Source organism: Lucilia cuprina, chromosome 4, assembly GCF_022045245.1.
Source record: "Lucilia cuprina isolate Lc7/37 chromosome 4, ASM2204524v1, whole genome shotgun sequence".
In the NCBI taxonomy this organism is placed as follows: domain Eukaryota; kingdom Metazoa; phylum Arthropoda; class Insecta; order Diptera; family Calliphoridae; genus Lucilia; species Lucilia cuprina.
The window spans coordinates 18959064-18975403 of NC_060952.1; the positions used below are offsets into that span (position 1 = coordinate 18959064).

The 16340-nt window shown below is 28.2% G+C and overlaps 1 long non-coding RNA gene across 1 annotated transcript in view; it reads left to right on the forward strand.

The window, feature by feature from the left end:
* The window catches only part of LOC124419732, a 34267-nt gene extending 18772 nt beyond the window's left edge, over positions 1–15495 (forward strand). Inside the window, exon 2 of the long non-coding RNA XR_006940786.1 lies at positions 15020–15495. This is a non-coding gene — a long non-coding RNA (uncharacterized LOC124419732). The remainder of the gene's footprint in view (positions 1–15019) is intronic.
* The last annotated feature ends 845 nt before the right edge of the window (positions 15496–16340 follow it).

Here is a 16340-nt window from a genome sequence, read left to right on the forward strand (position 1 = left end):
TAAAACTTGAAATATATATGTATATCATACATTAGACAGACTTATACAACTGTGTATATGTTTGTAAAGTATATTAAATAATATATATACATATGGGAAATTTGTGGTTTTTGTTTAAGTAATTAAATAAGCTAAAGAGTTTAGAGAACTTATATAAGATAGATTTAGGTTATAAATGACTTATTGGATACTTGTATTCATTTCAATGAAATATTTTAAAATTTTAAACAGCATTAGTTCTGTAGGCAGTAAGTACATGGGTTTCAAAAGCATCCATTGCAGAAAGGATATCGCACAATACCACAAAAATGTGATTAATTTTTCAAAACAACAGTTATTTTACTTTAATCTATTTCATTAATAATAAAACATTACATTTTTCAAAGAAAAAACATAAATTGCTTATTAACATTAAATAATATTTTCTCACAATAATCATTTTGATTTACTTGAACAAACATAAACTAGAAATGATATTAAACTGTACGCCTTAAATTTATTGAATTATATTAATATTTTATGCAAAAATGTGTTTACATTTTAACTTCCTTTCAGTTTTGCATTTTTTGTTTGTTTTATAAAAAAAAAATAAGAAGGAAAATAAAAATAAAACAAATCTAGTTTTATTGGCAATGAACATTATAAAGATGTGGAGAAGAAAAAATACATTTTAAACCAGGGTTCCTAAACATTTTGTTATTCATATAAAACTTTTTTATGTAGAATTTAACGAATATAGAAAATAAACAGAAAAATCTTTTTAAGTCAATTAAAAAATGTATTGATTCAATCAATTGGGCATAGACTAATCGTCTCAGAAAATGATTCTATATATATTTCTGGGTATTTTTTTATTATTTTTCATGGATACCCTATTCTTTTGCAAAATACTCCATAAGGGTTCGCAATAGTTCCACCATTAGAAACCTATTGCCTTAGTCTAACGTTTACAAAGAAATAAACATTCGCATAATTTACATTCATATTCACCATCATACCAAACAACCAATAAGAGTTAAGTGACAGCGGTTGAGTTTAAATAAATCCTTTTGATGATGAGGAAAATACAATTTAAGCTCTAAAACGCCGCAAGTTACAACTGATACGCATACGTAACAAAAACTAAGTCCCTGCAGTTCGGTATGGTAGATTCGTATATAGAATTTGCTATTACCAGATACAAGGTCAAAAAGAATACTAGTAAAACTGTTGGGACATAGAGAGCTACATATACTCACGTAAAGAAATCATTACATAAATGAATGGATGAATAAGAAACAAAATAAACACGTTTTACTCTATCTCTCTTCTTCGTTTTTTTTTCTTTCGTAAGTCTATAACATTTATAAGCCTTAGTTTATGCAATAAAAATATATTTTAACGCTAAACATGTGAATATGTGTTTATATTTAAAATAAGCGAAATATTATGAATAGAATGTGTAAAAAAAACAGTTACATTTATAAAATTGTATTATAACATTACATAGAAATTGTAGAAAGACACAATATATCTAAAATATAAAATAAACGTACAACGGAAACTTCTACTTTTTCACAGCATTATAATTTTAACTGTGACTCTCACAGCCTCAACACGATGAGTAGGAGTGTTTTTTTTCTTTCTACTTTTTCATTTTACTTTTCATGGGTAATGGACTAAACTCACAGAGATGATATTATTTTGTATTATAGTACAATATTAAACTTAAATGTACAAGGACTCGTGTGGGTCCTGCGAAGTGTCTTGTGCAACATATACTGGTAGTTACTCTGTTTCAATTGTTATAACTAAGAAGGTGTAAAAGCTAGTGAATGTGTGTTTTGAATGTTGTATGTGTAGGCTTATAGCTTGCCAGTTTTATATTGAAAAGACACACTTGGAGAAAAATTTGAAGTATTGTTCTCAAATTTCTATAGTTTCTAAACATGATTAGTAATCAGTATTATAAAATAGGAGTAAAAAGAGACCATGTTATATGAAGATATATAGATATAAATATGAGCATATATTGATTTTCGGAAAAGGTCTTACTAAATTGGTTTGGGACAATTATGGGCTAAATGCTACAGAACATTGAAAAATCGAGAGATTGCTATTTTTAAATTTTATAACATTTTAGTAAATAATATTTTTGGTACATTCTTGGAACAAGTATGTGCCAAATTTCATTAAATAAACTTGAAAATTGCTAACCGTGGCGTGCGCTTAATGTTTACTTATAGGTACACACAGACATATTTATAAACAGAAAGACGGACATTGCTTAATCGACTTAGAAAGTGATTCTGAAACGATTAGTAAACCGTAAGGTGTAGAACCAATTATTGTGGAGGTTACAAATATCATCCTCATGATATAAAATAGCATCATCAGTATTTTAAAACACCACCAAGGCGTATTATTTTTCAAAATTATTTAATATTAATTATACGCACATATGTACCAATCTAAATGCTCCAAATATTTTGGAAATTTTTTTTCAACTGCAACATTTATCGAAAATTTTTTTATGTGTAAATAAGAAAAGCTAGTATAATCTTAAATGTTGAGTGGTGTGCATTTTACTTCTTTATTTATCATACAAAGTACCTTTATATATACATTTTTATAGAAGTTTCTTCCATTTCTACATCATGTTTTTTTTCCACTTTAAATGAAATATTTATATATTTTTTTAGTTTATTCTGCAGGGGCAATAGAAAATAATATAATTTTAAAAAATAGAAAAAAAAAATGAAAACCTAGAAGAATTACGCTCGTTTAAACATATTTAATTCAGTTTTTCACTAAAATGACTCAATGATTTCTACGCCTTGTTGTGGGCTTTTCTTTTTCTTAGGCTCATACAAAATTATTTTTCCATATTTTTTGTTTGCAGCCACTTGACTTGTAATAATTTTTGCACCTTATTTGCTTGTTGTTGTTGGTATATTTTTTAAAACATTTTGCATTTCGTTCTTATAAATGGTTATAATGTTTTATTTCCTTTTTTACTTTCTTTCATTATAGTTGAATCTTTTTGCTGGAGTTCTGCATTGCTGTTTTCTAGTATTTGCTTTTTTGTTTATTTATTTCTTGTAGCTGATTTTGTCTTTTGGCTTTTGTTTTGTTCTCCTTATTGCTTTCTCTACTAATACTGCTGCTGTTTATTGCCTACTTACGCGTTAATATTGCATTTTAATAATGTCCTCTGTATATAATTTTTGCACAGTTTTATTAGATAAATGTTTTTTGTTGCTGTTGTATGTCTGTATATATTTTCGATCTCTTTTCTTTTTTATGTGTAATGTGCTATATATTTTCATTTCTTTTGCAATTTTAATGTCATTTGTGCCCATTAAAAGGACTAGTACACGAAGTCTTTAGAGTGTGTTAAAATTATTATAAAGAGGAGAAATATCTATACAAATACTTGTATGAACGAAGATACTTTAAAATTGGTTTTTTTGTTTAGATATATTTCATGTTGGACCCCGGACCACTTCTTTTGTAGGAATAACTCTCAAATAACTCTCAAAAAATATTGAAAATCTAAATCTCAGTAAAATATGTTAAAGTTAAAATTCTGCAATCTTTTCGAAATGGGTCTTAAAAATTCCATAAAATAATAAAATTCTTGTTGGACTATTCCTGGTTTTCAGTACTTTTATACGCCTCGATCGAGAGATTTATATAACTACATGAGATTGTTAAAAAGGCTGTCTCTTGGGACATTATAATATATATTTGTCATTTTGTAAACAATTGAAAAGAAACAATATCACGTAACTCCCCCGGGGCATGTTTCCTTGATGTACGTCCTACATCTTAGTATTTTCATGGCATTCCCTGTCTAGTCCTTGGATGATTTGAAAAAGGGTTTAACCAGAGCACTACATATTCATGTACTACAGGTATCCAGTTGCATGCTGATCCACTTACTGGCTTAAATTTAAACCTAACTCGCAGGAAGGGGGAGTTGGGTTAAAATATTGATACACCATACTAGATTCTAGGAGCGTTATAGACTACAGTGCATGACTGTGAATTAATAAAAGATTGAGTATAAAATGTGATGTTTTTTGGCCGTTTCGATAGATTTAACGGATGGATGTTTTTGACGGAAGAGATGTGCTGAACTATGGTTTGGAAAAACGGAGTATTGTGCAAGGTCGTCACTGGCTTTTCTTTAATTTATCAGCGATTTTCCTTTATGATTAAGTGTGTTGGAATTTACTCCAAAACATGCTTAAATTATCACAGTGGACGTTGTGCCCTCTAAAATAAGTCTTGGCAATTGAAATTATCCGTTTTCGGGCTATTCCCTAGGAGCAGAGTCATACTAAATTCTAGGAGCGTTATAGACTACAGTGCATGACTGTGAATTAATAAAAAATTTAGTATAAAATGTGATGTTTTTTGGCCGTTTCGATAGATTTAACGGATGGATATTTTGACGGAAGAGATGTGCTGAACTATGGTTTGGAAAAACGAAGTATTCTGCAAGGTCGTCACTGCCTTTTCTTTAATTTATCAGCGATTTTCCTTTATGATTAAGGGTGTTGGAGTTTACTCTAAAACATGCTCAAATTATAACAGTGGACGTTGTGGCCTCTAAAAAAAGTCTTGGCAATTGAAATGTTTCGTTTTCGGGCTATTCCCTAGGAGCAGAGTCATCAGATCCATATCAGTAATGTAGTTTGGCGACATATAAGGTTTTTCTTTGTCTGAGTTAGATTGAACTTGCTCATGACACCTGCCCGTTCCCAACGTCGCTACAAGGCCGTCAGGGCTGGTGTTCAGGGAAAGCACTTCAACATTTGATATCTTGTAACTTACTCAACTTTCTTATTTGTTTTATTTATAAAAGGTCCCACTTGCTATTCACTACTTTTAAGTTCTTGTTCTAGAGGTAATATTCATGTTATTTTGACTACAAGGTTTACGTAGAAGGCCAGACAGACGTCGAACTAATAAACTATTTTGTATATGTATCGGCTAGTTTATTACATAAAACAAAACTATTAATTTTTAAGTTATGTGATTACCTTTATACCTGTAAGATAACAAAGAAAACATTTGTATCTAATGACATCGTCGTATTAAGGTAATGAGTCAAAACGTATAAAAAACTTTTTTTAGTATTTTTTACTTATTACTTATCGATGAAAGTTTTTACTGGTATATAAAACAGTTTATCTATATAACAGTCGTCTTCAACAAACTTTTTTACAAAATCCAATTTTTTATACAAAACTTTTACTTCCTTTCATGCAAATTTCCTATGTTATTTCTCTCTTAACCCAAGTATGAGTTTAAATATATTAATTATAACTACTTTATAAAACTTAGAAAATTTATTGAAAGTTTATAGATACTACCACAACTACAGTTGTTATTTATAGAACTGATATTCATACATATAGACAAAACTAAACCTTTAGCCTCATTTTATTTATGGTTTAATGACAAAGTTTCAAATCTTATTTTTAAAACCAGGTATACAGGAACTAATGTAGAGAAAGTTAGATTATTGCAACATAATCGAAGGTAACATAAATTTAAGTTTTTTTTTTCATTTAAGAAATAAAATTTTCTGCATTTCCTTGAAAATAAAGTTAAGAAAATGGAGCAAAATGCAAATAAGTGGTGTAGGAGAGAAAGTTGCTATATTATTTAAAATTTATTAAAAGGATAATACGAACATCTAACATGTTTAAAAATATGAATAACTCTTATACAATAAAAATTTGAAAATCATTTTTTGTGTAAGTGTTTTTCTTTTTTGGTATTTGTTATAAAATCTTACTTTTTTCTCTAACCTAATATGTTTAACTCTATAGACAAAGATAAACATGTTCGATAAACAAAATTATACTTGCATTTGGAAAATTACTTACTTTATTTAATAAATTAAATATTGACAAATATTTAGATAAAATTACAAGAAAGTATAACAAGTGAAAAAAGTTTTTACCTCCATTTCTAAATTTATTAATAATGAAATAAAAACTCTCACAAATACATACATATAAACCACAAAACGAAAAAATAGAGGAAAAATGAAATCGAAAAAAAACTTATTCCAAAAATAATAACTCATACAAAAAATGAAAAAATCCAAGGTTAGATAAAAGGAAATTTTATTCTAAGCTATTGCTGGCTTGTCCTGCCAGCAATTGCAGTTGTTTATTTATGCTGTTGATATTGTTGTTGCTTCTGTACCAGCAATTGCCTTAATTGCTATGGGAATCAATACATTTCCGCCTCAATAAACAGTAGCAGCAACAGTAAAAAAAAAAACAAACTAAAATAAAACTCCGTCAAAGCTCACGAGTGCATCAATTCTAGTTTTTCGAGATTTAGATTTAAAAAAATCAAAACACTAAAGGATGTGGGATGTTGTGTTTGTGTTCGATTGTTTGTTTAAGCATGTGTGAGCTAGTATTGTGTGTTTAAGTATGATGAAGGATAAGTTTTCAAAAAACCTTATTTGTTAACGTGAAAAAAGCATTTTAGTGTTTTTCTAGTAAATATTAGGGTATGAAAATATATTGATGCAAACGGAAGTGTTGTTTACAGCTGGAATTTTTTTGGTTTGATAGGGTGTTATTGTTGACTAAATTTGATTGATTTTAAAGTTCTTAATTGATGAGAATTCACTGCATGTATTTAGTATATCAAATTTGAAGGTAGATATTTATATCCTTTAATTACACTTTCGATTTTTGTAATGCTCAGGCCTCTTTTGATCATAGCCCCCATACAAACTCCCCTTCAGAAAATGACTTTAAAATTCTACATAAATAACTTTAAGTAGACGTGAATTTCTCTATTATATAAATAACTTTAAGTAGACGTGAATTTCTCTATTATAATTTTTAAGGATAGACCCATATTTCCCCCTACTCCCCTCTTGTAAAAAAATCGTAAAATATTCCGTAATAAAGTAAAAATGAAAATAAATCAAATGCAAAATTTTAAAAGGATTCTACCATGAATTTTATTATAATTCAATATAGATTTTAAAAATTCATAATATAGAAATGTTGGCATAGTTATTCGAATTTTGCAAATGTGCCCATATGGCGACCGATCCCCCTTTAAAAAATTCATAGAAGACAGTTTTACAAAAATTGTTTATGTCGAATTTTTGGAAGACAACCGAAATTTTACAGTTTTGTAACCTTATCCGTTAAATTAAAAATTAAATTGAAATGTTTTGAAATCCCCCAAAGAATCGATTTTTTAGTTTTTTTTTTTGCTATTACATCCATACCAGTAGGTTATTGAAACCATTTACTAAATGACTCTAATGCAAACTTCTTCAATACTATAGACTATATAGATCATACAAAGAAGAACTTAAATATTTTTAAATTGAGGAACATATAATAAATACAGAAATTATCATAAAATAAATTTGGTATTCACTATAAAATATGGTCGTTGTTCCACCTCTGTATATCTTCAAAATTGAGAGGGACCAACATAGTAAGCCATTTGTTATATTTACTTATTAATTATGTTGAAAATCTTTGAAAGAGATATAAAACCTTTAAGTAAAATCTATTCTGTTATAACTCATTATTACACACCTGCAATTTTCTGTTTCACAATTAAAGATAAAATATTTATTTTAATGTGCAAATAAAAATGAAATTAATTACATTTAGGTAAATTATTACATATGGCCCCTCTAACCAAAACCACAATATTTTTTGTATTAAAATCTGTCTGTTCTTTTTAATTTAATATCTGTTTTGTTTTATTTAGATCTAGGTGAGTTTGTATATGATTTGAAGTATATACATATTAATGTATGTATTTATGTGCATTTAAAAAAAATACAATTTCTATTTGATCTTTAATATTCATTTTATTGCCCATATGCTTTATGTTTCTTATTTCCTGCATAACATTGGAAGTAGTAAGAGTTTTGTTATTTTTTTTTCGTTTTTGGTATACAATGGTGACTACTCATTTTAATTTTGTGTTGACTATTATTTACGATTATTGCCATAATTATGGGTTGCAATACCTCATGCTGCTTTTTAGTATAAATTATTTTTGTTCTTTTTGGCTTTTTGCAAAATTTTTGCACACTCCTGCTGCCTGCCAATGGCTTTAGTGGTTATGGCTCTCAATATTAACACCTATCAAAATGGCTTAAGCGCCTACGAAAACGACAAGACAACAATAAGCTGTTTTTATTAGATGTTTATGTGGGAAAGGAAACGTGTATATGTGAATATATTAGTTTATGTATTTATGTATGTATGTGTTAGCATTAGCATTGTTTTAACAGGAAAGGTAAGAAGAAGGACAAGCTATTTCTAAATGACGGCTGTTATTTCTACTAAAACATACTCAGAGAAACAAATACATGCAAACATTTGCCATTGTATACCTTCCGGTTGTTCGGTTGGTTTTTGTTGCACTTTGTGCTATACTCTGGTACAATAAAGATTTAAAAAACAAATTAGCAAAATAATAATACATTTTAAAAAAATTCCAGTATAAAATAGATATATTTGCTACTTTCAGATTTGCAGGGTTATATACAAATGTTTGTATATATTAGTTTTTATATTGGGTTAAAGTATCACTGCTGTATAGTGAAAGTACTTTAGCTAGACAATGAGTTATACAAGTGGTTGTGGTAATTTATGTGTTTAGCTTTTGTTTTAACATCCAACAGCCTGTTTTCATTTGACCGTATACATGAGTATAAGTATGTATGTACATTGTTCATACATGTATGGCATCAACAATACCTGGTGTTTTTGCTATCTAAACCATATTTCTATTTTTAGGAGTTTTAATAATTTTGCTTTGCATAATATTAAATATTAAGGGCTTTGCAGTACATCTACCAATTCCTGTGGCGGTTTCTTTTAAAAACTCGTAAATATTGAAAATTTGAAATATGAAAGGCATTTGTTGTAATCCGCTTAAAAATATGTAGTCATTCATAAGTCACACTTTCGTTATTTAATCTTAATATTTGGACTTGTAGTGCAGTTTTCGTCTTTCTATAGAGAAACTTTATCGGCAATCAATCTACACGAGTTGTTATAGATATGATCTCATCAAAACAGGTCAGTCCATTGAATGAAATAATTATATTAAGAGAAGATACAGATTTTTTGTAAAAATTACCCACCTAGATATTGATTTGGAATTACAGTAAAAAGATGTTTTGAAATTGTACATGCTTGATACCAATTTGACAACAAAATGTTAATAATTCTGTTATCAAAATATATAGGAATGGATGTCAAATTAACAGTAGAAATGTCAAATCATTAAAATATATATTCGTTTCGAAATAAAAACGACGTGTTATCAAAGTGACAACGCTATGTTGCGTTGTCGAAAAGACAAGAAAGACTTTTGCTCGTACAAAACTTGTTTAAGTCGAATTTCTTATTGTATTCTAATTTCTGAGCCAGTAATAAGCGTTAAAGTAATTTTCTGAAGAAGGTCTTATATGGGTGCTAGGGTCAATTATGGACCGATCCTCAGAAAAGTAGTATTAGAGAAATTTTGGCTCATATAAAACTTGTTTATACCAAATTCAATCGCTGTACTCTTATATCTGATAAGAATTAAATTTTAAAGAAAATTTCTGAGGGGGACCTTATATGGGCGGAGGGTCAATTAGGGACTGATCCTTACAAAAGTAAAAAAAGTAAGTATAGATATTTATACAAAACTTGTTAATATTGTTCCTGTTGTTGATTGTTTTTGCTTTCATTTTAAGTTGCAAAAACCTTTTTTTTTGCAATGTCACGATTGCAGTATAAATAACATATTCATGATTCTTTAATCTGCAATCTAGTGGTGTACTCATTTTCAAAACAAAACTTAATAATGGAGGAAATTTTTAAAAATTTCAGCTCCAACAATCTAGTACGTATAATGATTTTAGACAAACAAACGGTCATGGCAAAATCGTTTAATAAGGATCCTCAGTAAATATGATAATAAAATTTTATTTACAACCGTTGTCTGAATAAAGTCTAGCAAAATACAATTATTATTGATTTTCTTTCCTTTAACAATAACTGCTAAACATAATACTAACTTATATTTTATTATCGGAAATCGAAACTTTCCTTTTATGTATAAGTATAAGTTTATATGAAATTAATTTGCAATTAAATTTCCTTATTTTACTATCATAAATATTTATTTTAATATCCCTTCCCAAATAGTTTATAACCCTTTTCTGTTTGTATTTTGCAATGTTGTTAACCCCGATTTAATGACCCTTATTGACCTTTTATTACATTAAACTACTCGTACTCGAACTAGTGACTATGAACATGTTGAACATTGAATAAGTTTAAGTTTGTGTGTGAGAGAGTAAAAGTATAAAATTTTATTACACTTTAACAACTTAACAGCTCATTGATTACACGAGTAAATGGCATTATTTTAAATTCCAAAAAGATGTAAAAAAAACTTCATTGTATAATACATACTTTGATTTTATGTAAGTAATACATAGATATTGATTTTTAACACTTATTTATAAGCATTTAGAAAATAGGTGATAATTTAAAAAAAAAAATGTGAGAAAATATTGTAACTAAAAAAATAAGTTTTTTGATTTTGCATTTACAAATATTTTAATATAATTAACATTTACTATAAATATTATTTTTTTTTTAAATTGACCATAACCGTAGTATACTTTAGGAATTTCTACCCAAGTTTTTACTTCAGATTTGAATCCAGATCTGAATCGTTCTCAAAGAAAAAACAAAACAAGTATGAATTTATAGTCGGACACAATCGATCACAATAGAAATTAGTATTGTCATTTATGGTTCTATAAAACTAATTTTGGCTGATTTATGTTGACATTATAAAACATTTAACGTACTTATGAGCCTAAAGGCCCGATTCGAGGGGTACGGTTATATGGGGGCTAGGAGAAATAATGTACCGATTTCAACCATTTTCAATAGCGATCGTCCTTGAACCAAAAAAAGAGTGTGTGACAAATTTCATCAAATTATTTTGAATATTGCGACCTGTAGAGTGCGCACAAGGTTTACATGGACACACAGACAGACAGTCAGACGGACGGACAGACGGACATAGCTAAACCGACTCAGAAAGTGATTCTGAATCGATTGGTATACTTTAAGGTGGGTCTAGGACCAGTATTTTTGGGTGTTACAAACTTCAGCACAAACGCATAATACCCTCCCCACTATAGTGGTGTAGGGTATAAATATAAAAAATACACGATGCTTTCAAATAAAAATCTGTTACCAGAGTACCAACACAATGTTGTCAACCAGAACTTTGCATTATCGAAATGGCAACGATTCGTTGTCAAAGCTTCAATGAAACATTGCTAAAATGACGCAAAGCGTAATCGAAATTACAACAATTCGTTGTCAAAATGACAACTGCAAGTTGTTCAAATGTTATACATATCCATTGTCTAAATGTTAACAAACGTGGTAAGCCCATTTTTAACAACGGAATATATCAATTTCTGCTGAATTATTAACCTTCAAATCATATTCTGGAGGAACCTTGTTTGGATTAAATTCTTCCCTGCCCGATCATTAAATAAATTAAAATTATACGAACTTGTGCTTACTTTTGTATAGATACTAAAATATTATATTAGGGTTAAAAAGGGTAAATTTCTGTATGGTAGGGAACCGATTGGTTTACTTAAGGTGAGTGTATGATCAAGTGGTATAGGGCATAACAAAACGCAATCATTAGAGGTAAAAGACTTAAGGATGATTTCTCCTAATAGCTACTCTTTAAAGTTTAGTTTAAAATATCAGCCTCTTGTCATTATATATAATAATATTTGTATTCCCTGGTCTTCTCTACATAAATTGCTTTTTCTGTCATATATACATATGTGTATCATAATATTTTGTCTCTATGTAGTTCGTAGAAGCCAAACAACATTTAATCATTTAATATTTACAAAACTTTTTTTACTGGTAAAACCTAAAAGATTCATAAATAATAAAATGGCTCTAAATAAAGAACACACATGTATACTCTTCAAAAAAAAAAAAAAAACTTTTAGTACAAGTACTACTTGGTAAAAACAAAAATAAAAAAAACTTCAAGCGGATTTCGGTTAAAAAAAATTGGTGTTTTCTCATTTTTTCAGCAAGGAAACCATTTTTGTTGTTTTATTTATAACGTTTATTTTTTTGTTTGTTGCTTCTTGCAGTATGACTTTTTAATAAATGAATATTTTGTTTTGGTTTGGAAAACTGAAATGAAAAAATAAAAACTTGAAAAAAAAGGTTTAAATCAGGTTAAATAGAAAAAAAAAACAAAGCTTATGTGGAAAAAGGACGTGTACAGATTTCAGAAAGCTTTATTTTTGCTTTCTTTGTGTTTATAAAACCCCTGCCTAAAACTTTGCCATTAATAAAAACAAAAGAAATATTAGAAAAAAACGCTACTCAGTCCAGTTTGAATTTATTTAAATACAAAAAAAAAAAAAAATATATATTATAATAAAAGAAATAAGTGTGAGTCCTTTCGTGTTTTCCTTTATTTCCCTGCAGCTGCTGTTGCTGTTGATTTTTCTTGGTTTTGTTAAAGTTAACCAGTAATATAGCGTTTTTTTTTTGTTTGTGATACTCTTGAGCCAGCGTATAAATAAAAAAATACGAAAAAGATTGGAAATGGTTTTGTGGTTTGTGTTAAACATGGCCAGTAACACAGTAACAGCTGGTTCTATTTCATATCTACATGTATATATACCATAATATTTGTATTCCCTGGCCTTTTCTACATAAACTGCTTTTGCTGTTTTCGTCTGTGGACATGACCTTTAAAATGAAAACACATAAATCTTACGCGAAAAAAGAAACTTTGCATACAAACAAACAGTTATACAAGAAATTAGGGAAAATTGGTTGGCTGCTGTTTTGAGGGGGAAAACTAGTAAAGAGGTTTTAAATTTATACCCGAATTTGCATAAATTTAATTTGAACAAAAGAATTGAAAGTCCAGAAAAATGAAGTAGAGTTAACAACAAAAAAAGAGTAAGAGATGGTTGAATTAATAAATTAAGCTATATATACAGTAGCAGGAACTTTGATTGTTTGTTTTATAGTTATTTTGTTTAGAGGAATAAATATAAAAATGAAAAGTCAAATTTTTTTGCATCTCTCATTATCGAAATTATGAATAAGTGAATCAATACCAAAAAAAATGTATATTATAGAACAAATAATATCAACAAGCTAGACTAGAGAATTTTTTAATATACATAAGTAATTTATGATCAATATGAGCTGGATTAAAATTATGGGCATGGTATCTTTCCCTAAAATAAATTCTTATTATCGAATATTTTAAACTGTTAAATATACATTTTTATGAATTCCAATGCTCTGTTCTATGTAGTACTTTGAACTATTTCAAATGATTGCTATTGAGAGAAGAATATCCCAATAAAATGTTTTCAAATTTTGGTAATGGGTATTGTAAGTAATGAGAGTATTTAATACATTACTTGGTAATAAATAACATTTTTACTTTTTTAACCACTCCAGATAGAATGATAAAATAACTTGATAATAGAGCATTGTGTAAGTAAATAGTATATAGAAATTAACTGTAAAGCTGGTTTTAAATCCGAAAAAGTCGCGCCAGCACATTTGTAACAAATTATTTTTTGGTCATCATCGAACAAAAATAAGTAGTTATTTACCTAAAAGGTAACTTCTTATTCTTTTCTCCAATATTACTTAAAGGCACTTCACACGATCACACTTACGTAAAGTTTAATGAAAAAGTAAAATGAAATTCCATCCGTATAACAAAAGAGAGAATAAAAGTCATATGATTTATACTTTTCGTGTTTACACAATTGGTATAAAACAATAACAAATTAATATGGAAACAGCTGTTTCATTTTTTGTATGTGTTTACATAAAAATACATCCCTGATCTAATGCGACCTGCTTGTTTTTTTAATTATTTCCTAAAATGAAGAGAGCCATACGACTGTCAAATTTCCCATCCGTATTCTCTCTCAACATGTGATGGTTTCATTACATATTGCGTTTAGACGATCCCATCTGTACTCTTCTACACAAAATTTTGACACATCATATTACTTGTGTGATCGTGTAAAGCCGGCTTTACATATTTCGCAGCGTGTGCACACACCTTCAGACCGACAAATAGATTCAGAAAGTGATTCTGAACAGATTGGAATGTTGTGATATCCACTATAGTGCTCTAGGGTGAAGACAGATTAAATACAGCTCCTATACTTTGTGTAAATATAAATAATCATGCAATTAGACTTGTTTTTACTGAAAATTAAAAAAAAAATAAAATAAATTTGTACACATTTGTAAATACTGTAATTTTATACTGAAACATTAAACATTAAATGTAATCCTCGAAACATAAAAATTTTCAAAATCAGCACAAACGCATAACATCGTTCCTTTTAATAATCAATAAATCCAATATCCAATAATAAATACGCATCTCTGTGTTTCTAAGTAATGCAAGTGGTATGTAGAAATCATTAATCTTTTTCTTTAAAGTTCTTCATAATATTTCAATAGAATAAGATAAAAGCTTTAACGTAAAAAATGACTTTATTCCAATATTAAAAAAATGAAAACAATTACTATAAAAGCATTTCCTCTTCTTTATTTTTTAACAAAACGCTGGCAAATTATTATTAAAATTTACGACTGATGCATTATTTTTCGTGCATTTAAACGAGCAGCAAAGTGCACATTAAAACCGGTAAATAAAAGATTCAAATGATAAAATCCTCTACAACAAATGCAACAATAATATAAATGAATGTACGAAAGGAAAGGTAAAACGCAAAGGTATCTAATAGCAAAACTACTAAAAAATACGAAACAGGTCTTAAAAAAAACACTCAAGACAAATGTCTACAAGACAAAAAAAATATAAGAAAGCTATAGAAAAAGAAATAATCAAAATAGATAAAAGTGCATGACAGTTACTTGTTCTTCATTTTTTTTCTTTCCAGCTCCATGTTATTGTCTGGAATGAAAAGCGCGGTTCTTTTGCAGGTTTTTATTTGCAGCAGTGGATAGTAGACGGATTAAATAGAATGAACAACAACAATGCTGGGAATATATACACGAAACGAACATACAACTTCTCACTAAAAAACCAAATGGCAGCAATATAGAAAAAAATACCCGTATTAAAGAAAGTGTGGAAAGAATAAAAAAATAAAAAGTGTACAAGAAAAATTTAATACCAACATAAGACTTCCGGCATTGCAACAATTGTCTTTCAACAAAATGCATTTTAGCTTATGCCATCCAACCAACCAGGCAGCCAGGCACGACTGAGCAAACAAACATTATGATTTTAGGACATTGGATAAAATATTGGTCGAAAACGAACTTAAATGTGCTCTGTATACTAAATTTCTTTAAATTTATATTTATGTTCACAAAATTTTGTTATGTCAATAAAATCAATTTTTAAATTTAATTAATAAGTTCTTATAAGACCAAAAATATCTGTGTTTCTAAAACTACAAATATCACTTATTATTTCGTTTATTAAAACTTAAAACGCATTTCTAAAGATGAAAAACTAATATCAGCTGATTGCTTTTAAATATCTGCGAGTATTTATTAGAAGGAAATTCATTATTTTAACTTTTATAAAGTAATGAGTTAAAAAGCTTAAAACCTGTTTTTCTGTACTTAGCTTCTTAACTTATTATTTAAATACGATGATGACATTGGGGCCAAGTACTTGCCATGCTCGCTTACAAATCCCTACTTATATAAGTACTTATAAATAAGGAGTTAAAAATTGTTTTGCTTTAAACAAAAATTGCTAACACAAAATGTGAACATGAGCTTCTTGTTCCTTTGTTCAATTTTTTGATTGTGTTCGAAAATCATGTGCTAGCACATAATTCCAAAAATTGTGCAAATAGAACAAAGTAGTGCATACGGTAAGTAGTAGTCATTGAAAAGTAAAGTTAAATAAAGGTACAAGCAATTATCGAGCTTTTTCTGGGTATTTTTTATGAGCAATGAAATGGAAGAATTGCAAAAAGTCCGAAAAAAATTTTAAATTTCTTAGATTTCGGTCATATCTTAAAACTTTTCAGTAATTTTACGAAATTTTCGATAAATATCTAATTTTAAGAATTAAATATTCATCGAAAAACTTATAAATTAAAAAAAATTATCCATGAATTAACAGTTTAACAAAATAATTTCTACATTTTCCAAAATAATAATAGTGAATATGTATATTTAATCTCTTTTTCTGTATAATATTTTGTGTATATAAACGTTTCCCCTTTTCATTATTTACCT